General features: G+C 35.1%; 1 protein-coding gene and 2 long non-coding RNA genes across 3 annotated transcripts in view; 1 reads left to right on the top strand and 2 right to left on the bottom strand.

The window, feature by feature from the left end:
• Positions 1 to 27227, bottom strand: part of LOC116164364 (tyrosine kinase receptor Cad96Ca-like) — a 270318-nt gene that overhangs the window by 194578 nt on the left and 48513 nt on the right. The window lies entirely within an intron of this gene.
• Positions 23750 to 24367, top strand: LOC116164367. Its single transcript, XR_004143880.1, has 2 exons — positions 23750 to 23885; positions 23937 to 24367. It is a non-coding gene; the product is annotated as an uncharacterized LOC116164367 (long non-coding RNA).
• On the bottom strand, positions 24519 to 24723 carry LOC116164368. Its single transcript, XR_004143881.1, has 2 exons — positions 24621 to 24723; positions 24519 to 24569 (listed from the first exon to the last, which is right to left on the bottom strand). It is a non-coding gene; the product is annotated as an uncharacterized LOC116164368 (long non-coding RNA).

Genomic DNA, 27227 nt, shown 5'->3' with positions numbered 1-27227 from the left:
AACCTCGCGATCTAATATTGCAGATATCGCTTCCCGTGGGTTAGAACCGGCGGCCAAATATGAACTACCAAGTTTTACTTTCTTTTTGATTACAAAAAAATTTGGCACCCCGTCTATAGATGTTTTTTGCACCTAGAACTAATATTAAATGCACACGTTAAATATCGTGGTTTCCGAATCCGTCTTCAATTACAACAGATGCATTTACAATCTGTTGTTACCAAGAATTTTCCCTCTTTTTCACTTATTTAGATGGTGTTGCAAAAGAGATTTTTAGTAGTCCCATATTGGGACTGTACAACCTTGGTTCCCATGTTCCCAATTTTAAATGCTTAATAATATCAGAAATGACTACTTACAACCGAACTACAGCTTATTACTCTATATTAAGAGAACCCCACATCAATTACCGCAGTACCGCACAACCTTGTATTGATTGTATTAAGCCCAATGGAGTTTTTGCTGGCCTCTCTATCCACCTCAACGTTGAAGCAATACAACACAAACCTGAAGACGTGGTACTGTTCGTCAAGGAATAGTAACTTTTTCTTTCCTTCAAGATCAAATATTTTGTCCTTTTTAGCGCATTTCCACAAAAATAAAAAAAAAATGCGCTATTGTGGCCACTTTGTCCGTTCGTCCGTCCTTCCGTCCGTCCGCTAACTTTGCGACGCTACTAGTTTTTTATCTTAAGAGCTATTGTTCTACTTTTTTCGCTATTTGGTTCGTTATGGTGTCGAGTCTTGTACCAAGGAAGGAATTTTTTCTGTACCGCTTACAAAAAAAGTTATTGTAAAAAAAACAAAAAACCGTTTTTTACATGTTCCATAATTTTACACTTTTGCCGTTTATTAACGATCCTAGAGATCGTTTATAATTTTGCATTGCTATCTGTCGCCTGCCGGTTGGTCTCTCCGTCTGTTCCTTTGTCTGTCTGTCCATCTATCTGTCCGTGTGAACGATAACTTTGTTTAGAAATGTTCGATCGCTTTTACATCTCCGTTAGTTATGAACTGAATTGCATGAAATTCAATATGGGCATAGCTTTAGCCATATAATACGCAATGCCAAAAGTTGAATCGAATCGATTCAAAATTCACAGTGCCCTTTTCGCATCTCGACCATTTATAAACCGAATTGCAAACTTTTTTACTTATAAAAGTATTTGAATGAAATTTGATACATAGGCACTTGGAATAAAGGAAAATCAAACGCCAATTTCAAAATTTGGTTTTGCGCATGCGCAGTGCCAACTTTTTTATTTATTGAAGAATTTAAACGAAATTTGATACATTGGCACTTGGGATAAAGGAAAATCAAACGCCAGTTTCAAAATTTAGTTTTGCGCATGCGCAATGCCAACTTTTTTATTTATGGAAGAATTTAAACGAAATTTGATACGTAGGCACTTGGGATAAAGGAAAATCAAACGCCAATTTCAAAATTTGGTTTTGCGCATGCGCAGTGCCAACTTTTTTATTTATGGAAGAATTTAAACGAAATTTGATACATAGGCACTGGGGATAAAGGAAAATCAAACGCCAATTTCAAAATTTGGTTTTGCGCATGCGCAGTGCCAACTTTTTTATTTATGGAAGAGTTTAAACGAAATTTGATACATAGGCACTTGGGATAAAGGAAAATCAAACGCCAATTTCAAAATTTGGCTTTGCGCATGCGCAGTGCCAACTTTTTATTTATGGAAGAATTTAAACGAAATTTGATACATAGGCACTTCGAATAAAGGAACATCAAACGCCAATTTCAAAATTTGGTTTTGCGCATGCGCAGTGCCAACTTTTTTATTTATGGAAGAATTTAAACGAAATTTGATACTTAGGCGCTTGGAACAAAGGAAAATCTAACATTAGTTTCAAAATTTAGGTTTGCGCATGCGCAGTTCCAACTTTCTTATTTAGAAAAGCATTGAAATGAAATTCCTCTCATAAACTGAAATTGAAGTAGCACGTCAACAATGGATTGCCCATGTGCAACGCTATCTTTCATATTTGTGGGCGGATTTTTACGATTTTAACAGAAGTTGCACCTTACAAATGGGAAATGAATGCAAGTGGAAATGCGCTTTATGTAAATCGTTTACGATTACTTTTTAACTTGTTTATTTTTGGAAGAATTTAAACGAAATTTGATACATAGGCACTTGGGATAAAGGAAAATCAAACGCCAATTTCAAAATTTGGTTTTGCGCATGCGCAGTGCCAACTTTTTTATTTATGGAAGAATTTAAACGAAATTTGATACATAGGCATTGGGATAAAGGAAAATCAAACGCCAATTTCAAAATTTGGTTTTGCGCATGCGCAGTGCCAACTTTTTTATTTATGGAAGAATTTAAACGAAATTTGATACATAGGCACTTGGGATAAAGGAAAATCAAACGCCAATTTCAAAATTTGGTTTTGCGCATGCGCAGTGCCAACTTTTTTATTTATGGAAGAATTTAAACGAAATTTGATACATAGGCACTTGGGATAAAGGAAAATCAAACGCCAATTTCAAAATTTGGTTTTGCGCATGCGCAGTGCCAACTTTTTTATTTATGGAAGAATTTAAACGAAATTTGATACATAGGCACTTGGGATAAAGGAAAATCAAACGCCAGTTTCAAAATTTGGCTTTGATAATGCCAACTTTTTTATTTATGGAAGAATTTAAATGAAATGTGATACATAGGCACTTGGAATAAAGGAAAATCTAGCGCCAGTTTCAAAATTTTATTTTGCGCATGCGCAGTGCCAACTTTTTTTATCTATGGAACTATTTACGCACGTCAAAAATGGATTGCCCATGTGCAACGCTATCTTTCATATTTGTGGCCGGATTTTTACGATTTTAATAGAAGTTGCATCTTACAAATGGGAAATGAATGCAAGTGGAAATGCGCTTTATGTAAATCGTTTACGATTACTTTTCAACTTGTTTCCCTTAATACAGTATCTAACGTTCTCGACAACGGCCATAGTACGTTGAAAACACCGGTTCTCCTGCAATCACCGAAGTGAACCAACGTCGAGCGTGTTTTGTACTTGTAGTGACCGTGCCGTTGTACCTTTTTTTTTTAATTTTTGCTCATGATTGTCTATTGATTTTAGATTTTATTTTAATATCACAAGGTATAATTAATAATTGTAATTCCCGAGGTAATTCCTAATTATAATTAATTTAGTTATGCCGAAAAAAAATTTAGTTTTTTATCTTTGACAGTTTTTTCTCAGTTTTTTTTTTGTAATAAAACGTACCATAATTTTTGTAGGTTGTACACAGGAAAAAAAGTGTTTCGAATAATGTAATCAAAAAATTGCGTTACTTTTTGAAAAAAAATGCCGTTGCGGCGCTCCAGCATTTCTAATATACATATCCAAAATTTGAACCGTATCCATCTAGCCGTAACCTCGGAAAATTGGCAACGTATGCACGTACATACAGAAGGAAAACATTTTATTCTTTCAAAGTTGCTTAAAATGATTTAACGTCGTCATTTAATGAAATTTTAACGTACCCAAAAAACGGTGATCGCAATAGCTACCTAACTAGCTCGAGTTAGGAAGCTAACCAGGAAAACAAATGTTAAAATCATAAACCGACACACATTTTCGAACTATTAAAGCGCTTTCGTGCTAAACCACAACTATTATACGAACTGACAAGGACACCCTATAATAAATCTAAATTCCGTGAGTTCTTAAGGGTTCTCCAATCCTTAAGCGGGTCTTAATTTGAAGTTTTGTAAATGACGTTTATTATCATAAATTAGTCCTTATATACCATAATTAGGTACGTATTGACCCAAATATCACATTATAATACAAAGTATTCAACAAGGGACTTATAAATAGCGCTAGTAAAATGAATTTATTTCAGGGTCGTGTTACTCTTTGGGTTTACCATTACCATTACCAATTACAAATTGTATACAGGGTGTTTCTTTTTAAAATGGACCATACGACAATGTAAAGGCGTTGAGTTATTTAAAATGGGCCATAGGGAATTTTACATTGCATCAATTGTTTCAGACATACCTGCCTCGCGAATCATCTACCACAGTACCTACTGTAGAAATTGTTTCTAAATCAACAAATTTATTCAAATCAGATATAAACGTAGGTATAAGATTACAATCGGTGCTTTACTCAACGCCTTTACATTGTGTTATGCTAGGTATGTACTTTGTATGGCCCATCTTTAAAAAAGACCCTATATGTACATCCTTTACACGGAACCTGACTGAGAAGTTTCCTGTTTCACTCTGTACTGCATATTTAGAGGAGACGTAAAATATCTTAAACACCGGCGACTTCATGCAGTTACGTACAGTTAATGCTATCTGCGATTCCAATTCTCCATTTCCTCCCCGTTAACCGTAATTCATTCCAATCAAAGAGTATTTCCAATGTAATTAAAGTGCAAGCGCCAAACGCTTCAGTAGCAGTGAATAACCATATATTACAGATTTCCTGCACAACTGTACAGGATGTCCAAGACAATCCGAGCCGATTATTATGTGGGAAACGAATGCGAAGAGATTTCTTAAAATTTGTGCGTAGGGGGTTATTCGTTATTCAATGACTCCTTTCAGCAAAATTATTTTCAGTCTCATACAATTTTCGATTTCTCAGTAGGACCCGATAGGCGTCCCCCGAAGGGATGCTCTCCAAGATTTTCTCCAAGAAGATGTTTGTAAAGGGGAATATCCGTTACCTTGGGGTTGCGATAACCCTATTAAACGGCTCCCTTGGCTTTAATTTCAAATGAAATTGATCTATGATCTGACCAATAATTTAAACAATTTTAGCGTGATGTCTCTGGACATTTTCCACTTCAGATATCAACATCTTTCCCAAAAAATCTTTCAACGACAAAAGCAAAAGTCATATTTTCTTAATAGCAATGGTACCAATTACTCCTGGCACACTAAGAGTGCATTCAGTCAGTCACCCAAACCAAAAGTACATTCAACGAAACAAAGGGACGTTACACTACCTTCTGTTGATAACGAACGAAATAATTAAGTTGTAAAGTGAAACCATAGCATAAAATAAATTTCCATCTTCAATAGTTCTTGAACATTACAGACTTGAGACCTTCCCGTCGACAGTACGGCATTTTCGGTTTATTGAGAGTGAAGCTTTTGATACAAATTTGGCGTCGTAGAATAAATATCAAATTGAAAGGTGGTTCATGACATATGGGAAAAGCTTAGCAATACACCCACGTGCTAATTATTTATTTGGAAAAATAGCAGTGTATTTCTCGTGGATTCAACTGAACTAGCGACAAAAGTGTATTAGCGAGAGTAATTATTTTGTAAAGAAGCAAAACTTTCATTAAAAGGCACGTAGCGCTGTAGAACAGCTTTTGGTATAATTAGCTGATTAATTTTCGAAAGCGATGAGCTAACTTCACAGACAAATTGAAACATTACTAATTATGGGAATTAGGAAAGTTGTATACTTAAACGTGTTTGATCATTCATATAGCCGTAGTCCAGACACCTACCTATCTACCTACGCATAGCATTTAGTGAAAACTTCGAAAGTAAAACGGATAGAAATGCCATAAAAATAACAACCGCAGTGCGTGTAACGACTAGTGACTATCCCTTGTAATGTCAGACAGGCAGTATTTCCATGTCTCGGATTTCAGACACGGGTTTTATAGGTGACGGTTTGCTCAATCGGATTCAATTCAACGGAACTGCAGATATCGAAGTTTAATTAAAATGCATCAGGTGCTCCGAAGGCTTCAATTAACTACTCTGACTGATTTACGATAGTGCAAGTCCGTAAATTAGATTATTATCCATGATGCAGAATATGGTAGATTTGTCAATGTCACCACTCGGAAGAATAACGGAAAAATGCCATTATTGCCACTACATAAAGAATATCCATAGACTTATCCAATAAACTTCTCTTTGTTGTTGATATATGAGCATAGCGAGTTGGAACAGAAGTCAGAAAACCAAACCGTTACTTCTCTGTCGATGTCCCACCTGTACACTTTCATTTTTTAATACCTAAATGCAGATACCACTTGCGTGAAATTCAGACTCAAGAGTTTCAAAGTTTCTGAAAAAAATGCACCTTTTAAGTAGTCTATTTAATTTATTCCAATAGTTCTCCCATGAAGTTAATTCGCCATGTGTCAATAAACCGAATGAAGTCTAACAAATTATCTATCGTAGATACTAATTAACAGGACTCCTGCACTTAAAACAAGTTAAAAAGTAATCGTAAACGATTTACACAAAGCGCATTTCCACTTGCATTCATTTCCCATTTGTAAGATGCAACTTCTGTTAAAATCGTAAAAATCCGGCCACAAATATGAAAGATAGCGTTGCACATGGGCAATCCATTGTTGACGTGCTACTTCTATTTCAGTTTATGAGAAGAATTTCATGTCAATGCTTTTCTAAATAAGAAAGTTGGAACTGCGCATGCGCAAACCTAATTTTTAAAACTAATTTTAGATTTTCCTTTGTTCCAAGCGCCTAAGTATCAAATTTCACTTAAATAGTTCCATAGATAAAAAAGTTGGCACTGCGCATGCGCAAAATAAAATTTTGAAACTGGCGCTAGATTCTCCTTTATTCCAAGTGCCTATGTATCAAATTTCGTTTAAATTCTTCCATAAATAAAAAAGTTGGCACTGCGCATGCGCAAAACCAAATTTTGAAATTGGCATTTGATTTTCCTTTATCCCAAGTGCCTATGTATCAAATTTCGTTTAAATTCTTCCATAAATAAAAAAGTTGGCACTGCGCATGCGCAAAACCAAATTTTAAAATTGGCGTTTGATTTTCCTTTATCCCAAGTGCCTATGTATCAAATTTCGTTTAAATTCTTCCATAAATAAAAAAGTTGGCACTGCGCATGCGCAAACCCAAATTTTGAAATTGGCGTTTGATTTTCCTTTATCCCAAGTGCCTATGTATCAAATTTCGTTTAAATTCTTCCATAAATAAAAAAGTTGGCACTGCGCATGCGCAAAACCAAAATTTGAAATTGGCGTTTGATTTTCCTTTATTCCAAGTGCCTATGTATCAAATTTCATTCAAATACTTTTATAAGTAAAAAGTTTGCAATTCGGTTTATAAATGGTCGAGATGCGAAAAGGGCACTGTGCATTTTGAATCGATTCGATTCAACTTTTGGCATTGCGTATTATATGGTTAAAGCTATGCCCATATTGAATTTCATGCAATTCAGTTCATAACTAACGGAGATGTAAAAACGATCGAACATTTCTAAACAAAGTTATCGTTCACACGGACAGATAGATGGACAGACAGACAAAGGAACAGACGGAGAGACCAACCGGCAGGCGACAGATAGCAATGCAAAATTATAAACGATCTCTAGGATCGTTAATAAACGGAAAAAGTGTAAAATTATGGAACAAGTAAAAAACGGTTTTTTGTTTTTTTTACAATAACTTTTTTTGTAAGCGGTACAGAAAAATGATCAAAGTCCTCGTGTGAGATCGAAGGGACTTCAGCGCATTTTTGTGTGGCAGATCAGTGTTTTATTAGCCAATATTGACGCCACCATCAATAAGATCTTGCCGAAAGCTACCACGTTCACTTTGTCGGTACCATTTTCTTACTTACCGTGCACTCGCAATTCGCGTTTGAAGTTTTGACTCCACCATCAGTAAAATCCTTTGGGGGTTACCATATTCCCTTTGTCGACACCCACTTCTGATCACCCGCAACAATTCGGATTTGAAGTTTCGACTCCACCATCAGTAAGATCTCGTCGGGGGTTACCACATTCCCTTTGTCTATACACAGTTCCGACGTCCCGTTCATTCGTAATTCACATTTTGGTAGATTTCGCTAAAATCCCGGCATAAAATCGTATTCAACTTTTGGGTACTCACATAGCTCGACCTTCTATTAGTGACACGAGAAAGAGAGACCGCGATTCGCGCTGTAAGAAACTTTTGGGCGCCCAAAGTCGACTACCCCTCGAAGCGCACCGCGCAAAAGGTGGTTTATTTCGCCCCTAGGAAAAAAAACAAAATTCCGCAACGCAGGAGTTGTGCGCGTTGACAAGATCTTCCCGACGACACCAATTTGAAAACAATCGGAGAAAAACTGTAGAAGAAGATAGATAAAAACTGAAAAATCTCCAGGTTAGTATAATACGCTCGGGGATGGGGTCCAGATGTCGTCGACTCCAAATCTTGTAGCCCCATCCCTAACGTTCTTAATTACACGGCCCCGATAGTTACATGTACACTCCTTGTCTTTTTACAAGCGTTTTTCTACGGGCGCGCATTTACTGCCAGCCAGCCAGCCAGCCAGCCGACCAGCCAGCCAGCCAGCCAGCCAGCCAGCCAGCCAGCCAGCCAAAGTGAGATTAAAAGCTACTTTTTACAAAAAAAAATTTTGCAAAAATGCGCTAAAAAATTCCTTCCTTGGTACAAGACTCGACACCATAACGAACCAAATAGCGAAAAAAGTAGAACAATAGCTCTTAAGATAAAAAACTAGTAGCGTCGCAAAGTTAGCGGACAGACGGACGGACGGACGGACGGACGGACAAAGTGGCCACAATAGCGCATTTTTTTTTTATTTTTGTGGAAATGCGCTAAAAATTGAGCTACCGGTTAGTGAAAATTTTGTATTTTCACCGCCGCAGTTATTAAGTTATGCTACGCGCAGGTTGCGATTAGAAACCCGTTTTCCGAACGAACAGCGAATACGACAATGTTTAAGTATACAACTTTCAATAAAGTATATTAAAATCTTTATTTTCATTTTTAAATTTTGACCTTGCATTTTCACTGTTGGTCCTTCGAACTGATCCAAGGCAGCCTACCGGATATGCCAGATGCCATAACTCATCAAACAAAACACAAATATGTAATCAAGCCTCATGATCACAGGTCATAAACTACATATGCAACGAAGCGTGATACTCAAAACTGTAAGTCCCAATTATTCCTTTTATTCCTAATACTTTTTTCTATAAAGGTATTGTTGCATTCGATTATTTTTTTCTGCAGTTTTATGCAAAATGTCACAAACTAAAATAGAACAAGTAAAAAGGTTTTCGCCCTAAGGCGAGTAACTTCAGCGCATTTTGCATGAATTGATCAGTACTTCCCAAAAGGCCATAGCAATGTGCGCTATGTTTTTCTTTACTAGAGGCATTATGATTAAAATTTCAAAGAAATATCTCCATAAATAAAAAAGTTGGAGTTGCGCAGTTCGCGCATTTGAAGACGTTTTCTATGCACTGTTTTGTTGAGCCGGAAAATCCAATCAATACGGAGGTCAAACCTAATATACCTAATCGGTTCTTTCGAACAATTTACTTTTCAGCATTCATTGCCGCGAATCTCTTTACTGTTGTGGTACCTTTACAAAGTATAAAGCATTTATGGACAGTTTCATGTCCGTTGTAAATCAAAACAAGTTGTAAATCAGCATATGCTTGATGAAAGAGCATTTTTGGTGATACCGATCAGTATTTTATTAGCGAAGTTTAAAATTATCTATCTCATGAGTAATCTAACTCAAAATAGACTAGAGCCTGCACATCTACACTACATCAGAAAGCTTTTAGTGAAAATTTGTCTCTAACTATTGTAATTGCTGAAATCTCAGCCAGACAGCCAGCCATAACTAATATAATATCGTATTTTTTTCAAAGATGTGCTAAAAATATTACTGAAAGTTTGCCTATCAGGGGAAGCTGCTAATTGCGGCCTTCTCATGATAATTGTAGGGCCCAATGCATGAAGGTGTTGGTAACTAACAAAATATGAGTATTGAGAAAATCCCGAGGAAAATCAAGTTTGAAGTTTGTCTTTAACATTTCCATTTATCTTAACAAATTAATAAGTACACGTATATTAGTGGTATTAGTGGTCATGATAGTATTGTTGTAATAAATACGCTATTTCCAAAATGTCATCAGTGGCGGATTTAAATTTTTTGCGCCCCTAGGCACACCGAAGCATATGCGCCCCTAGGCACACCGAAACATATGCGCCCCTCCAATAATAATCTTTAAATTTCAATCAATTTTAAGAAGTACAGTATACCTAAGATTACGATTTCACACACGTCATAACTTACATTCTCGATTATCGTTCTTACAGTTAAGTTTGTTTAAACTTACTACCAATTCCAATCATTTATTTCATAATTTTAATTAATTTTTTTTTTCATTTGTAACTTGTTAGGGGACTTATTTTAAAACTTAAAATATTATCTAAAATAAATATACTGCAACCAAATGCCGCCCCCTAAAGCTGCCGCCTCTAGGCACGTGCCTAGTGTGCCTATATGTAAATCCGCCACTGAATGTCATATGTAACTCCAAATTTTGAAAAAAATCAGTTACGTTCTTTATTCAGGAAATAAGGCTGAAGATCATTCATCTTAATAATGGATAATATTAAGAAGAGATTGAAAGTTAAAGACCAGGTAATATAACTCCTTTATTCTTTGTTTTCTGGTTGTTCATTAATTTTTTATAAACCATTTGTGTGGTTTTTTAACGAACTGTAATCAATTACACAATTACGTGAGAACATTAGTACTACATGAATAAAGGAGGTATGGTTTCAGTTGTTCTATTGTTCATTTAATGAAATCATATCTAACTAACCGATGTCAATTTGTTTCCTATAACGGGAATGACTCACAATCATTTATTCCTACATCTGGAATGCCGCAAGGGTCAACTCTTTGTCCCTTTCTTTTTTCAATATTGATTAGCAATCTACCTTCCGTTATTTCATCTCAAAGATTATTGTTTGCGGATGACTTAAAAATTTTCACTAGGGTCACAAGGCACGAGGATTGCGAGAGCCTTCAAAGCGATTTGGAAAGTGTTTATAATTGGTGTAACGCAAACAGGTTGTACCTGAACATTGATAAATGCAAGGGTAGGTAACTTTTTCACGGAAGCGTGAATTAATCCGATACAATTATCAAATTCAAAATACACCATTAAAAAGACACTCAAACAAAAGATGTAGGGGTTCTGTTCGATAACATGCTAACATTTAGATTACACATTGATACAATTATTAGGCAATCTTTTATAACCTTAGGTTTTATTATACGCATTGGTTCAGATTTTGCAAATTTGTCAACTATTATACTACTTTTTTCTTCATTTGTACGAAGCAAGCTTGAATATGGCGTAAGTACTAGTATAGAATCCAGTATTTACAAAACACGACGTATAAGTACCTAGAACGTATGCAAGTCTTTTAAAATACCTAGCATTTCGATGTTATGGATGGACGAAATCTACTGCTAGAAAGATTCAATCTTTTACCCTTAAGTAGCAGACGTAAAAGACTAAGGGTGTCGTTCTTGTACAAATTATTATGGAATGAAATTGATTGTGTCACATAACACAATTATTTACATTTCTCTGTACCTCGTTCTTCCTCCAGGCATTTCCTAACTTTTAAATTACCCTATTGCAGAACAAATCTCTTACAAAATTCGCCAATTTATCGAATGTGTCATAATTATAACTTGGTGTGCGATACGTTGATAGTCTGTCTGGACAATAAATTATTATTATTAAAAAAATTGTCATTACTTTAAGTAAAGCACATGCCGTCGCACAACCACCATATGGCGTAATTTCAGGAAGCTAACGTGCGGAATTGTTGCCGTTGCCCTTTACAAACAATAGGTAAGAACAATGAGCATTTATCTCTACAGAGAGACACGAAACCAATTTCCAACAAAAATCAATCCTCTAAATTTGACTCTCCTCACGCATTTCTATAATACGCGATGAGCAACGAAATTTCGAATAAGGATTCAATCTAAAAGCTACAGTTACAGACACATGATAACTATACCCCCCACGAAGTCGCTCCTATATTAATAATTCAATATTCAAAATTAATGATATGGTTTTATAACAACCATTATATGCACTGGATTGTTAAAAATGTTCACTATGTAATAAGCACGGTCCTCCCGGAGTCGTGTCTCTCAAACTGCAGTAAATTGAGAGACTACAAGCGTACAATCCAGTAAGTTTGTAAATAATGTAATTCGGGAATGTATCTCTACCACTTATGCATCTTTTAGGATAAAATGTGAACACTAGCCATTTGGTAAGCAAGTGTTTAGTGCACTCAGCACCGTAATGTATTTATTACAGAATGTTACGAAAAATAGGTTGGAACTTGCAACCCTCTTTAACTTAAAGTTGAATTACAACAAGTTGGAAATGAAGTCAAATACACATTTGTTTATCTAATTTGCTCATGGTGGAAAATGTATTATACAAACGTGTGGTTTAATGAATCTGTCCACTTAAAATGCAACTAAATTATTTGGAAATAGTAACACATCAAAGAAATTAATTGAAGTGATTAAAAGCAGTTGAAAGGGCATTCATTTAAGTAGTAGAGATCAACCGAAATGCTCCACAGCGAGTGGTTTTGCTGCGAATTGCGACCGGTAAAAAAGGAGAATTGACGGTTTAGTAATTCTAAGTTTCCGCCTGAGCCTGACTCCCCCAAGGAGTTGAAGTATCTCATCTTGAAAATATTTGCAGGGGGGTTATGAAAATATCGTGGTGAGAGGTTTATTTTGAAAGGTGGGTAATTTATGACTACGCAATTAATCTGCCTGCCGACAACTTCGTAAATATTAGCATAAGATACTTTTTGGCCTGAGGGATAGCAATTTGCTTTAGAAAGGAATTATTTAATAAAATTTACAAGACCAGTACCTGTTAGCTTTACCAAGGACACTTTATTTCAATAATCCAAGCATAGCATAGTATGATTAAATACAATTTTCGGTTTAGTTCCTGTTATCGATTTTTTATTCTGTGTCTGGATTACTAGCTGTAACTATCAAGGGTTGGGAAATTTGCAGTATATTTGTAGTATGTCAAGTAGACTTCAAATAGTCAGGAAGTTTCCCAATACGAAGTGAATTATGAGCATTAAACATTGTGTAGAGGAGTCTAAATCATGTAATAAATAGTAAAACGTTAGTCATTTGATCATGGATTTACGGATTTCTAGTGCGCATTATTGTTTTCGAGACGAACAATTAATTTCCCTTTGCACCTGAGTATCAGTAAACATGTTTTTGTACTTAGGTATTTATAGGTAGGAATCTTTTAAAGTTTTTGTATGGAGAAACCTTCCAATAATATTTAGACATATATCAACTCTTATTCTGCGTTATATTATAAAGTAGACACTTTTCAAACATAAATATGATGGGCAATCCTCTAGATTTTAAATATATTTTCTGACAAGCATACAGAAAATTTCTAGATAGTGCCTTGACATCTTATCACATTATGGAAATAATGTTCTGCCACTGAGCGTTTATCATTTGAGTTGGAATATGTATTACGTTACGATATTATATAAATCTGTTGCAATGTGAAGCTTTGTAACCACAGCATTGTCGCAGTTTTAAAGCCTAAGGACGATAAATTATGTGATAAAATATGCAAGCAAGGTTCATACCTCCATTCGGAATACATGCACCGAGACATGCACCTTGAAAATAGGTTATTATTCTGCTTATCACATCCTAATCTGCCACGTATACCATTTGTTTTTTTTCCAAACGTCGATGGTTTATTATCATTTTAAACCGATCAACAGTGATTGCAATATCACTCTTCCTGCAATAAAGAGCTAGCTCTACATGAACAGGTTTTGTTTTTTTTTAAGTAATAATCTTAATACTTTTTAATTTGATTTCTTCGATAGTAGACAATAAGTACTCCAACGTTGTAAAAAATTAAGAATTATATATATTAACAAAGAAACGAATTTAAATCTACAATAACTTCACGCTTTCTATTCACTTGATTTTCTTACCCTTAAGTTTAGTCAAAAATTGGAAATCGTGGCCACGTAGTTTCTCAACTACCCTTACTCAAACAACCATGAAGAATCTAAAGATACACTTGCATTTCCTCAGAAGAAAATACAACTCAACATTACTAAATTAAAGCCATTTACGTGGACTGATTAAGGTATATCAAAATTTAATCAGGAATTAAATAAAAAAACATCCTAGTTTCTTAAATAATATCAATAGGTACAGGATGCCCTAAAGCTTAATGGATTCATTTACTCGAATTACTGCCGTTTATTAAAAAAATTTCTCTTCAACGAAATTTTCCTTGTTGAAGTTCAATTCGCTTATACCTTATAACAAGAAATGAGAATTGACAGGACTTTTTTAATTAATGTTTCCTGAAGCTTGTGGCTTCCGCCTCATAATAAATTCTTGAAGATTCTTCAAAAATCATTTATATTTCTTAAACTATCCTAGCTCAATGGAATGTGAATATACAGGGCTATTTATTAAGAAGTAGACATAGGGATTTATGTGCATTGTTTTCCCTATGTCTACTTTTAAATGACAAAACTTCTTCGGAATAGCGCCCAATTTTATACATCCATTATCCAAAATAACTTTTTAAAACAAATAAACATCTGGCTGTCGTATTAATTTGTTTGAGTATTGTTGGTTTGGCTTAACGGAAAATAAATCTCTTACGCTCTTTAAACTTTTACCGGCACTATAATACAAATTGGCAATATCAACTTTATCTTCAGTTGAATACATCGCACACGAACGTAAATAAAAATATAGAAGCCAAAGCAACAATATTAAAATTAATTAATGTGACAGCCAGATCTTTATTTGTTGTAAGAAGTTATTTTGGTTGCATACAATTAGGCGCCCTTCAGAAGATTTTGTCATTTAAAAGTAGACATAGGAAAAAACAATACACAAAATTCCTATGTTTACGTTTTAATAAATGACACTGTAGATAAATATGTAAATGGGTTCTCAAGCGCCCCTTTGCAATGGCTATGCTCAACGTTCGAAAGACAATGATTTAAAAATTCTCATCAATTACTACACCAAATTTACCTGTATTTAGCGGAAACGTTCAGTCGCGATTAATATTGTTTTTTTTTTCTAACTGCCACCTTCCCCCACAACGTGCTTTCACGGAGTGCTTATTTTTCAGTCGCGATTGACTTATTTATTGTCATATTGACGTACCGCATTTGAAAAAAAGTGAAATTGAATCGTACTGCACCCTAGGTCCAGGAAGTTAGCCAAAGCCAAAGTTCTTAGTGCTTTATTGTGCTTCACACCAGAAACCGGCCACACCTACAATTCAGGGATATAAAGCCTCAAAGTTAGAAGCCGGAAAGATAGTCCAAGCTATATCGTATTTTGTTACAAAAAAAATTAGTTACCGAGCGAAACCGGATTTTTCAGGTAGGTGAAATGAATAAAAAATGGGGAAAAATTATTTAAAACAGAATTTTTCCGCGGGTGAAATTCCGGGGGTTGAAAGGGGTGGAAAGTGGTGTTTAGCAAATTGTGGCAAAACTATTAATTTTAGACGAAAATGTTAAATGTAAAAGTTATAGAGATTAAAAAATGATCAACTTTTGTATCTGCACTATTTTCACATAACCTCCAATTTTCCTGGAAAAACCGGAAAAACTGTTTTTTTCGTTTTTATCCCTATTTTTACGAAAAAATGTCGTAGGGGTTTGAAATTTGGAGGAAACATAGCTTGTTTTATGATAAAAAAGAAGATAATTTTTGGGCCCATAAAGTTGAACCGTTTCCAAGATCTCACGATTTCTGAAAAAAACCACCTCCTTTTCAAGGGGATGAAAATATTTTTTTTCATCCTACAGAGGTGCGCGGGGTAGCAAAATTTTCGGGAAGACATATTTTAATAAACAAAAATAAAAAAATATTATTCCTATAGCAAAAATTCGAGAAAATCGCCAAAAACTGGAAAAACAGTTTTAAGATATACACGGTTTTTAACATGATAACAGCTGACATCAAACTATATAAACATGTCAACGGCTCTCCAGATAAAACTATAATAATTATTGAATTGCTTTGGGAATTGGTCTTACTGTATTTATGCGGAATTTGTGTTTATTGTATCCTTGATTTTTCCTTTTATCAACGTTCTTTATTTTTATTTTAGTTAATTCTTATATCTTTAAATGATTACCACTTCAACATTTTAATAACTTTGTCTATCTTGAATCTGAATTAAACCATTGTAACTGTATTTGTTTTTGGTTTTACCAACCTTAAACGACTATTTACATGTTCAGTTGCAGGGGGAGCTTAATACGCAATGATTTATTTGTGAATCTATCAGTTTTCTGAAGTGTAATGCGAATTTTCTTCATCATATTTTAAATTTTTGAACATGATCCATCGTTCCTCTAAATGGGGTCGAGTGATATCAAAGATTAAGAAAATCGGATCTCAAAGCCTTCCCCATACATTTATTGTTGCAGTTGTTGAACAATAAATGTATGGGGAAGGCTTTGAGATCCGATTTTCTTAATCTTTGATATCATATTCTAAAGTTGTTGAAATATGTTATGCAGATTTTCGGTATTATTTGTATAATAAGTTATTGTATACCTTTGGCCATTAATAATCCACTAAATACTCGTATGTGAAATTAATGGAATTGCTAAAAGACTGCTAATTGACACGTAGTATTTCCATCAACTGCATCTAGCTTATAATTCATCAGTTACCTCGTTTCTAATTAGGTACGTATAATTGTTTTTGGCCACGAACAACGAATTACGTAATTAAAAATACGTTCAATAGTTATTATCTCATTACCGTATATATTTTATCACGCACCAATTTCAACAATTCAAGTGGCTGCACGTAATTACACGGTAGATCGACTTTCTTTTGTAAAATAATTCACGTTAATATAAGTCGCCCCAAGAAAACTAGTTCGCCAAATCTCAACAGTTTGCATGGTCTGCCGATAGCGCTTCCTATTTGACCTTCTGCTACTGGTTCATGCTCATTAAAATGTGTGCATTAAACAATTGCAATAACATGAGATGGACTACAAAGCTTATCCTATTTACGTTACGCAAATGAAAAGTGAATGAGAAAGTTCATTCCTTTTTGTGAAATAGAAGCATGAAAAAAGTTCACGCTGTAAAGAATCGATCGGTGCGACCCGATTTGCAAAATCATTTGTTGTTGTTTCGAAAACTGGCTTCAAAGTCAAAAGCTGATATCTCGTGAACTATTAATCGGATTTGGAAGTATTTTTTTTATGTACGGCTTTCCGAGAGCTTTACATTCGCCTATTATAGAGTTATATTTCTTGTTATATTTCGGGAGTTATTCCATTTGTTAACTAAGAAAATTCTTCGGATTTTGAAAAAAAATTGCAGTCCGTCGATTTGCAGGAATCATCGGGACAATTATTGGAAAAGATTGTTTTAGGGTTCCACTATGTATAAAAAAATTGAGAACACTCTTGTGCTCCCCCAGTTTGAAAGACAAAGCATCTCTTTTTCTACTTGTTTATTTAATTAATCAATGAGTATGAAACCTACGGTGATCTGGTTTGTCATATTGTTTTGTTATCAAAAGTAGTTACTAAATACGGATTTTCAAAAAGATCGGATGAAACAATAACAGTTGAAAATGAGCGTTCCGGGTCAACTGTATCTTTAGTGCAGCGGAGAGAGCCGCGAAATCGTTCAAAAAATTTTTTCGGAGTAGAAAGAATTGGGATTCACACCATTTTGTTCAGAAATGTTTGAACCTTCAGAATCTCGCTTTACGACATTTTCCCGTGGTCCTGACAAAAGTTATAGGCCGCTAAAGTTGAACTTTACTCATTTTCGCGCGCGCGACTAGACCACCGAAAGTATTTATTTTCTCAGCAACTAAGCGATATACATCAATAATTCCTTTTGTAAAATGAAAGTACATTTATAGCAGAATCTAAAGCATTCAATTTACCTACCTTGTTATGCACAGTTTTTAGAAAAATGACCGTCAACTTCCAAAATTCGTGTAGCAGATGAAAAGTGCGCACTTTGAACTTCATAACTTTTTATTTCACGATATCGATTTCCAATATTTATAGCTCATTCGATGCTCCAAAGCATTGTGATTATTTTATTTTCTATAACATTACCGTGAATTTTTCATAATAAAAAAGTTACGGTCATTTAAGTAAAAACCTACCGACCTCGCCGAGTCGGTAATCGCGAGTGAGACGGAGAGGGAAGGATAGTCAGCAGCGTTCGCTAAACAAGGAGCGATGCGTAAGAGATTTTACTTTACTAAGAAATTTCTCTCCGAATACCAAAACTAGCTATTTAGGCCGTTTAGTTTACAAATGCATTCCGCCGAGTTGCATTGTAAAATCTCAAACAATTCATTAACTCCATGTATCTCAGTTCTTTGGTGAAATATATAGGTACAAATAGGTACCTTTCCTGTAAATTTTGGGGGTTACTCCACATCAGGTATCTCTTGTGCTGTGCTGTATATTGCAAGATCAGCAGTAACAACGGTATGATTTTGTCCCAAAGATTCAGGCTTGTTTTTTGATTTCACTAGACGATTCATTCATTCATTCATTCATTTTTATTTAATTCCTTCGACAAATAACATTTGTATGGAACAAGTCAATATAACATTAATTAAACAAACGAACAGTTAAACAAACAAACAATTAAATATTGGAAGATATAAAAAATTCTTGTATGTTGTAGAAACACCCATTGACTAGATAATCGTACAATTTCTTTTTAAATTTTTTCCATGTAAGGCAAGTTCGATGGTTAGGAACCTAGCTCGCTGGTGGAGAATTCAAAAACGGCATAGGTATATTATATTGAATGGTAGATACCAGAACTTACTTAGGAGGATTATCAGCAGGTACTTAGGCTGTTAAAGTCAGTTATCTGGTCGTTATCTAGTGATAGGTAAACGAGGAATTTGGATTTCTTCTGTCGATGTATCTCGCTTTTGAAAAAAGACTGTGCGTTGAATTTTTTTCGTCTGTTTCCACAGAATATGGCCTACTTATTCTTATTCTGTGACTGTTTCCTCATTGATGTCGAAGTTGCTCGCTGTGATAAAATATCATTTTTTATTTGACAAATTTTTGTGAAATGTAGGTAGACACCCTTAGCAGAACATGTAATATTGACGTTTACTGTACTTGTTATGCCACTGTCGGAGAACATTTTCTGACCCGAAAGACCAATTTGCAAATGAGTGTAACTTTTGTTTGAAAAATGACCTTAAGAAAAACTGTTCAATAATTTTGTTCCGTAAGTATGTACCTAGACAACAAACTTCGTGGAATTTTGTCAATTTTCGTTGTCCGGCCAAGAATTGCAGTGGAATTATTTTTTTCGAATTTTCAAAAACTAATTTCAGATTCAAAAACCACCAGATACCAAATTTCGTCGAAATCAACATTTTTTCGCACCCCTATTGAGGGGTGTGTCCTTTTGCGGTAGGAATTTTGAAAAATTATTTGCAAAACCGGAAAGGGCATACAGCAAAACCTATTCAAAGACTTACCACCAGTCTCTGTAACTGTTGCTGAGAAAAAAAGAAACTTTACCACTTTTTTGAGGGTGGCTCCTAAACGAATACATGGATTTTTTTTTTGGTGTTTGGATCCATCGTTCCTCGAAATGGGGGTTGAAATATATTGTGTGATCAAAACTCTCTAAACCTTCCCCATATAGTTTTTATTCGTTGAAGTTTTTAAAAATAAAAGCGACTATAGCTTCGGCGTACTGCCCTCATCAGGCGATGTGAAATTTAACAGGAAAACGGTAAGTTACAAACGTTGAAGACGAATAAGACGAACATGTTGTTTTTTAATTATTAACTGGCCGAAGCCAAGTGAAAAAACCTGAAGGGTGGTTAAACCGGAAAGGTTGTCCTAAGTTTCAAAACGAATTATTATCAAGCCTTGTTAAGTTAAGACAACCAACTGGAGGGTTGAATTATTACATTAAAAGTTGAAAGTTGAATTTAACACATTTCAAAAGAACCGGGGGGAAAAAATAAACTCATAAAAGTTTTGAAACTATTGAGATGACTACTACATATTTAAATTATTTAAGTTAAGTTTAAATTCGAGATCATGCAGACGGCATGTCTAGAAATGATTGACCACCAGGTTTACCTATCACTAGATAACGACCAGATAACTGACTTTAACAGCCTAAGTACCTGCTGATAATCCTCCTAAGTAAGTTCCGGTATCTACCATTCAATATAATATACCTATGCCGTTTTTGAATTCTCCACCAGCGAGCTACAATACCATCCTAACCATCGTCTAGTGAAATCAAAAAACAAGCCTGAATCTTTGGGACAAAATCATACCGTTGTTACTGCTGATCTTGCAATATAAGCACAGCACAAGAGATACCTAATGTGGAGTAACCCCCAAAATTTACAGGGAAAGGTACCTATTTGTACCTATATATTTCACCAAAGAACTGAGATACATGGAGTTAATGAATTGTTTGAGATTTTACAATGCAACTCGGCGGAATGCATTTGTAAACGCCTAAACGGCCTAAATATCTAGTTTTGGTATTCGGAGAGAAATTTCTTAGTAAAGTAGAATCTCTTACGCATCGCTCCTTGTTTAGCGAACGCTGCTGACTATCCTTCCCTCTCCGTCTCACTCGCGACTCCCGACTCGGCGAGGTCGGTAGGTTTTTACTTAAATGACCGTAACTTTTTTATTATGAAAAATTCACGGTAATGTTATAGAAAATAAAATAATCACAATGCTTTGGAGCATCGAATGAGCTATAAATATTGGAAATCGATATCGTGAAATAAAAAGTTATGAGAGTTCAAAGTGCGCACTTTTCATCTGCTACACGAATTTTGGAAGTTGACGGTCATTTTTCTAAAAACTGTGCATAACAAGGTAGGTAAATTGAATGCTTTAGATTCTGCTATAAATGTACTTTCATTTTACAAAAGGAATTATTGATGTATATCGCTTAGTTGCTGAGAAAATAAATACTTTCGGTGGTCTAGTCGCGCGCGTGAAAATGAGTAAATTTCAACTTTAGCGGCCTATAACTTTTGTCAGGACCACGGGAAAATGTCGTAAAGCGAGATTCTGAAGGTTCAAACATTTCTGAACAAAATGGTGTGGGTCCCAATTCTTTCTACTCCGAAAAAAAAAACTACCTCAAATAAGCGAGTTAGCGCCGGCTCTCCGCTGCACTACTTATAGAAAATTTTATTCTAAATAAGTTCATTTCTATTCATTTTTTCCCTCAGAGCAATAGTTAACGAGATATTCGCAGTCAAATGTGAAAAAACACGACATTTTCCCATTTTTTCTTCGTTTTTTGTTTATAACAATATGTTCATCGCTTTCACTCCTTGTTAGGAAATATAACGCTAGTAAATGAAAATACTGATCCGCTTGTGGTTTTCGGTTGACCTGATTTATCTAATTCTAGAAAAAATAGGAAATTGAAACTTAAGGAAGCGTAAATACGACATACAATTAGGGTCGTTTTTGTTTCGAATCAATAAGTGCATTCAATCGCTATATAACTAAGAATGTACTCTTTGACATAGAATATATCAGCTTCTTTTCATCATTGGGACGCGCGACTCTGACTATAAATTCATGCAGGAATAGCAATTTAACGGAACATCATTTGTTCAGTTGCCATAGTTCTCAGGAAAAGCAGTACGTAATACATATTGATTGTGTTGTGTTGAACTCGGCAAAAAATACCAATACTAACCATTTATTTTATAAAATCGAAATTAGTACACAAACATTTTGATTGTAGGTACCGACATGTCGTAAACCACCGAAGCACAGATTAACTACAATCTGTAACCGAACGAGTAAATACTTTACGTAATAGAGCGCAACTTTAGGTTAGCTACATTTTAATGATAACTAATGGTCACTGAATATGCGATTCTTTTTTATTCCAATCCAAGCATATTCAAATGAAATTCCCGAGCCAGTAAAAATTCATTTAGAAACAAGTAATTTAAAAGTTGTGTATCAGTGTATGTAATGAAATTAGGATTATCGGTAACTTGCAATTAAGGTGGAGCTTCGTAAGCGAAATGTACGAGCTCATAATGAAACACTGTAAATTACATTAATTGTCGGTAAAAATACAGCAAACGGGTATTTTTTTCAACCTGTAGCAGATACACGCTTTGCTTTAATAGAAAAATTTACATTTTTATTACGAGAGCTACATAACACTAAATAACACTAATTTTACCGGCATAATGCTGTTTAATTTATATTACAGTAATTACGAGTAGAAAGTGGGTGTTGTTAAAGTCACAGTTATTCTGTTTGTTAGTAATACGATAGTGGTCAAACGTACCGCATGGGGCACTTCTTCTCCTGAAACTTTGGTCAAGTTATTTTCTTTCCATGGTACATAACCCTTAGATAGATGTACGACGGTATCTCTTAAGGTAAATATTTGTTATGCTAGGACGATTAAATAATGTACGACGGTATCTCTTAAGGTAAATATTTGTTATGCTAGGACGATTAAATAATTCTGTCATTTTAACTAATAAGGGTCCAGCTCATTTTTTAACTTTTTGAGTTTATTTGTTTGAATAGACTTTTGTAACCGTTTTATCAACATTTTTCCAGAAAAGTTAAAAGTTAAAACGTGTATAGTTTGCAAATTGCATTGATAATATAACTCTCGCCAGGAAAGATTGCCGGCCACAGCACACCTTGTGTCGATATACAATCTTTGTTTTTATTAAGATGCGAACGACTTCTGGAATAGGATCGTGCTAATGTTGAACAAAAAGTCTTTTCGTTCAACATTGACGCGATACTATTCCGGAAGTCGCTGGCACATTACGAAGAACAGAGATTGTAGATCGGGATCAAGTGTTCTGTGACCGGCAATCTTTCCTGGTGAGAGCTATAGATTTAATTTTTACTTTTACCCTGTAGATTTCCAACGTGACTTTAGTGCACGGCCTGCGTGCGCAATGGTTTCATTTTCGTTAATGACGGTATTGCACTTTGTTCCAGGTATTGTTATTCATTTCACTTTGCAAAAGGTGGATTATTTGGATATTTTTGGTACATTGCCGCTGTGGGTGAGATTTGGGAGAACTCAAGTTAACACGTTACTTTGGGCCCTACCGCATCTAAAATGCTGCTTTATTCAAACCCCGTATCGATAATTGAAACATCTGTAAAGTCTCATAAAGTGCACCTATACAACTGCAATCTGGAGATAAGACTATTTTCTGTAAATTGAGTACCGTGCCAAAAGCTCTATATCCTTTTGAAAGAAGTAAAATAGGGAAATCGGCGCTCGGTCCGGCCGCTACTACCTTGCTATAATCAGCTTCCGGCTTTTCTAAATTGATGAAAGACTACAATTTATGTCAATTTTTTTGTAACTTTGAGTGTTTTCCTCCAAGCGATTGCGTCGCTTGCAGCGGCGGTTATCAACTACATATATTTTTGCAGTTGAGTTTTCGACATGCACGCAGTGTTATCTTTTGCTATAGGAACTAACTGTATATTAAGGGAATTAGTTTTAAACAAAAGGTGCACTAATCACCCCATTTTAAAAGAGAGATTAGGAGAAGGTTGCTACAATTTGTTGAAAAACTTGAATTTTACCCAAATACACAAGATTTTTTGTGTCGAAGTAAAAAATTTGAGGGAACAACGTTCATTTTAAAATTTATATTTCTACCTCCTATAATAAGCCGTCATACTTGCATTCAAATTTCCAATATTTCGATGTTATGTTGGTAGCACAGACAGTTGGCAGTTGGTAGCACAAGCATGTCAATTCACAACCGATATTTACCAGTGTTTATTCCACATCGAGTTCCACATTAATTGTGATTAAATGAATAAACAAAGCATTTACGTTAATTTAATTATTATTACAAATTTCTAAAACGCTTAGCGCAGTCTTAAGAAGTTCATAACATTTAAAAGAAGCTGCGCTAAAACTAATAAGTAGTAAGTTGATTTCAATGGGAAACATAACCTTGAAATTTATTTCAATTTCAGCTAGTGCTTACGGCTTACACCTATTTTGAGAATTGGGTTGCAATGTTTTCATTTGCAAATTGATTTATCATATTAATTCCATTACATATAAGAATGATAACAAGTTTGTTTGGATATCTACTTCTCGTTGGCTGTCGATTACGAGGAGAGCAGCAAGAGGGCCGATGATTGCTTCGTGCAAATCTACAATTTGGTGTATGCAGTGTCGTTTGATTATTATGGTCTTACTACACGGAAGTAACTGATGTCGGAAATTTTCATCATAGATATGAGCATAGATATCGACAAGAAGACCGTTTTCATATGCGTACACCTCCTTTTCGGAAACTGTCATCTTCAGAGAAATATACTTGCTTGTAGATATATAATTTATGGAATAATGTATACAGTTTAATGTTAACAATGGCAGAAATAATAATAATTACAAAACATATAGTGTCGTTACTCTTCATCCGTTTAGTGTTGTGTTTTTTGACTGCGTTAATTTACATGCGAAACCATTTGTTGGCATTCCTGGCATCGAGTGTGGAAGTAGGTAAACTTCAATTTCCTATACTTTCAATTAGCTCTCTGTTTTTTTGCCATAAACCGTAAGTTTACCATCGGTAAACATGTACAAGTGTCATAACCGCACTAAACGAAAACTTGTAAGTGAAACTTACAATTCTTGATTAGGGTACTTACCTACCGCATTTACATATACGTATTACTATGTTACCTACCAAGCCATAAAGTGCTTAAAATGGAATTTGCACAAAAAATATGCCTATCATTCTTACAATTTAATTTAAATTTAGAACTGTCATTGCAAATTAAATCAGTTTCAGTTCCACCAACCAATTTTTAGTGATATTTTTGCCGGCCTGGGCCAGCAAATCATAACTTTCTGGACTAATTTGGCTACAGAAAACAAAGCTTTGAAGCAGGGAGACACAAAAACTATATTAACGCAACATAGCTTTATCAAATTTCTTTTGTGTATAACCTGACGCGTTTAACTAATATTCAATTTGTATTGGCTAATTAATCGATATTAATTTCATATTTCATTCATTTATTACTTGATATGTTCGTTTCAGAAATGTATGTTCCTTTAACGTCACATTTTATTGCGAATTCAAGTATTGTTGTATTAGTTTATTTCAAGTCTAACGCGTGCTTTCAGATTTATAGAAGAAACATTTGCTTCCCTAGAGCTCTAAGAAAGTAAGTCGGTTATTGATCCTAATTTTCTAGGAAATCTTACTCGGAGATAGAGCTGGGCAGTATTCGATTTTGTAAATGCTTTTTAGTATTCAAACAATTTACAGTATTCAAATACTTTATAATTAAATTTGTATTTGTAACTCAAATGCTTTCGCAAATATTTAGTATTCGAATACCTTGCGAAATATTCGAATGCTTCGCAAAGATTCGAATACTTTGCACCTGCTATATCTAGTACTATTTTAAATTATTGAAGTATTTGGGTGACAAGTATTTGAATACTTTTTATAGTATTCGAATACATTTGATAGTATTGGAATACTTTTGAAAGTATTTGAATACTTATTTTTGGTGGTATTTGAATCTAGGTTTTTCTTATTTGTTACGATATTTAAATGAAATTTTGTATGTAGGCACTTCGAATAAACGTAAAACTAATGCCGAATAAAAAATTTGTTTTGCGCATGCGCATAGGCATACCTTGCCTTATTGTAAAAATGATGACTTCATGTATCTTCGACCAGATACATTGACCTCTGTTTCAGTTATCAGATACAAGCTCAAATAAGAACCAGTAAATTACTGAATGGAATTTGCAATTAACGTGCACATTACTTGAAAGAAAGAATTGAAGTGTTATGTTTTTCCACAATAATTACAGATAAATTCTAGTCAGGGCACCCAGCCCTAGCAGAAATTAAATCAACAATACATTTGTAACAGTCTTTATGGATTAATTATTAAACACTTTGAACACTTTTTATAACATAACACGAGCTCATCGATGTTGTAACTCCCTTGAAACACAATTCGATTTTCTTTTATAGCAAATAACAATCGTTCTAGAATGTTCTCCAAGTACTCCCAAACGCTTCCGAATGTTTTAGAACAAACAAGTCATGTTTTCCGGAAATAATGCGCCCGATCCGCTTTTGTTTCGTATCGCCGATGATTAATCTTTCAAGGCACCTCGATGCCTATCGGGATTTCTAGAATATTCGCTACACTGCTCTCCTCTTAAAACTGTTGTGTTTCGTAACATAGACTGCGGTTGTAACGGAGATACTGTCCCAGGCAACTCCTGTTCCATAACGCCACCTTGATGGCGGGGTTCCTCTGGGGGTTAAAGCAACAGACCAATATTTTGCTCCGGCGTCTTGGAATACCACCTCCAGCATACTGCGCAAGATACCTCGGGACATCTTGACATCTTTGGCTACGCAGTGAGCAAAAGGGTATTCCGCGAGTGCTTCAAACAAATATTTAGATTCCTCACGGATAACACCAAAGTGTGCCCTTTGCGTAATGTGTTTATGTGCACAACCGTATCCGTATCCGTATCCGATATGTTCAGTCCACTGTGAATAAGGAGAAGGTGGTCAGGTCAGACGAAAATTTTATCATTTGATTTAAGTATAGGTTCATATTTTGTGAGCCGGAACTACACAATCCTGCGGACAGTATACGGACCGTGCCTGCAGCCCACATCGCCAGCTAACTGCATTATGATGACGAACTTTATCGTGGATGGCACCCAAATTCTACGTACTCCTTTCCTACAGTTTCTGAAAAAGTCCATGACCACCAAGATGTATTTGTTTCCAACAGCTGCCTCTGCAAAGACAGGGGCCTGTGATATCAATAACTATTCTCTGGAATCTACTACCCACATTTCATTGCATCATTGGTGCCTTTCTCTTTCTTACTGGTTCGTTGCTTGTGACACAAACTGCACATTTTCCGCACCATTCCTTCACACCTTGTTTGCAATTTACCCATTAGGGTCATTCCCGCACCAGACTTTTCGTCATTCCTAAATGTCCTGCCAAAATACCGTCGTGTATCTGTCGTAATACCTCAGATTTTCTGCTCTCCGGTGCATAGTTATGGTCGTCCCATTATCATTTTCTAGAACCTTCTTAAGAATACCATTATCTAGCCGTAACGAATCCCACTAAGACCAATACACCTTTAAAGATGGACCGTATCGAAATGCCTCTTCCCAGGTTGGCTTTCTCTTTTCCAGTTTCCAGTTTATAATTCACGGTCATTTTCATGAGTTGTCCAGAGTTCTTGGGGAAAGTT

The sequence above is a fragment of the Photinus pyralis genome, unplaced genomic scaffold (genome assembly GCF_008802855.1).
Source record: "Photinus pyralis isolate 1611_PpyrPB1 unplaced genomic scaffold, Ppyr1.3 Ppyr1.4_LG2, whole genome shotgun sequence".
Classification (NCBI taxonomy): Eukaryota; Metazoa; Arthropoda; class Insecta; order Coleoptera; family Lampyridae; genus Photinus; species Photinus pyralis.
Note: the sequence above shows the minus strand (reverse complement) of the source record. Positions and strands in the feature narration are given on the sequence as shown.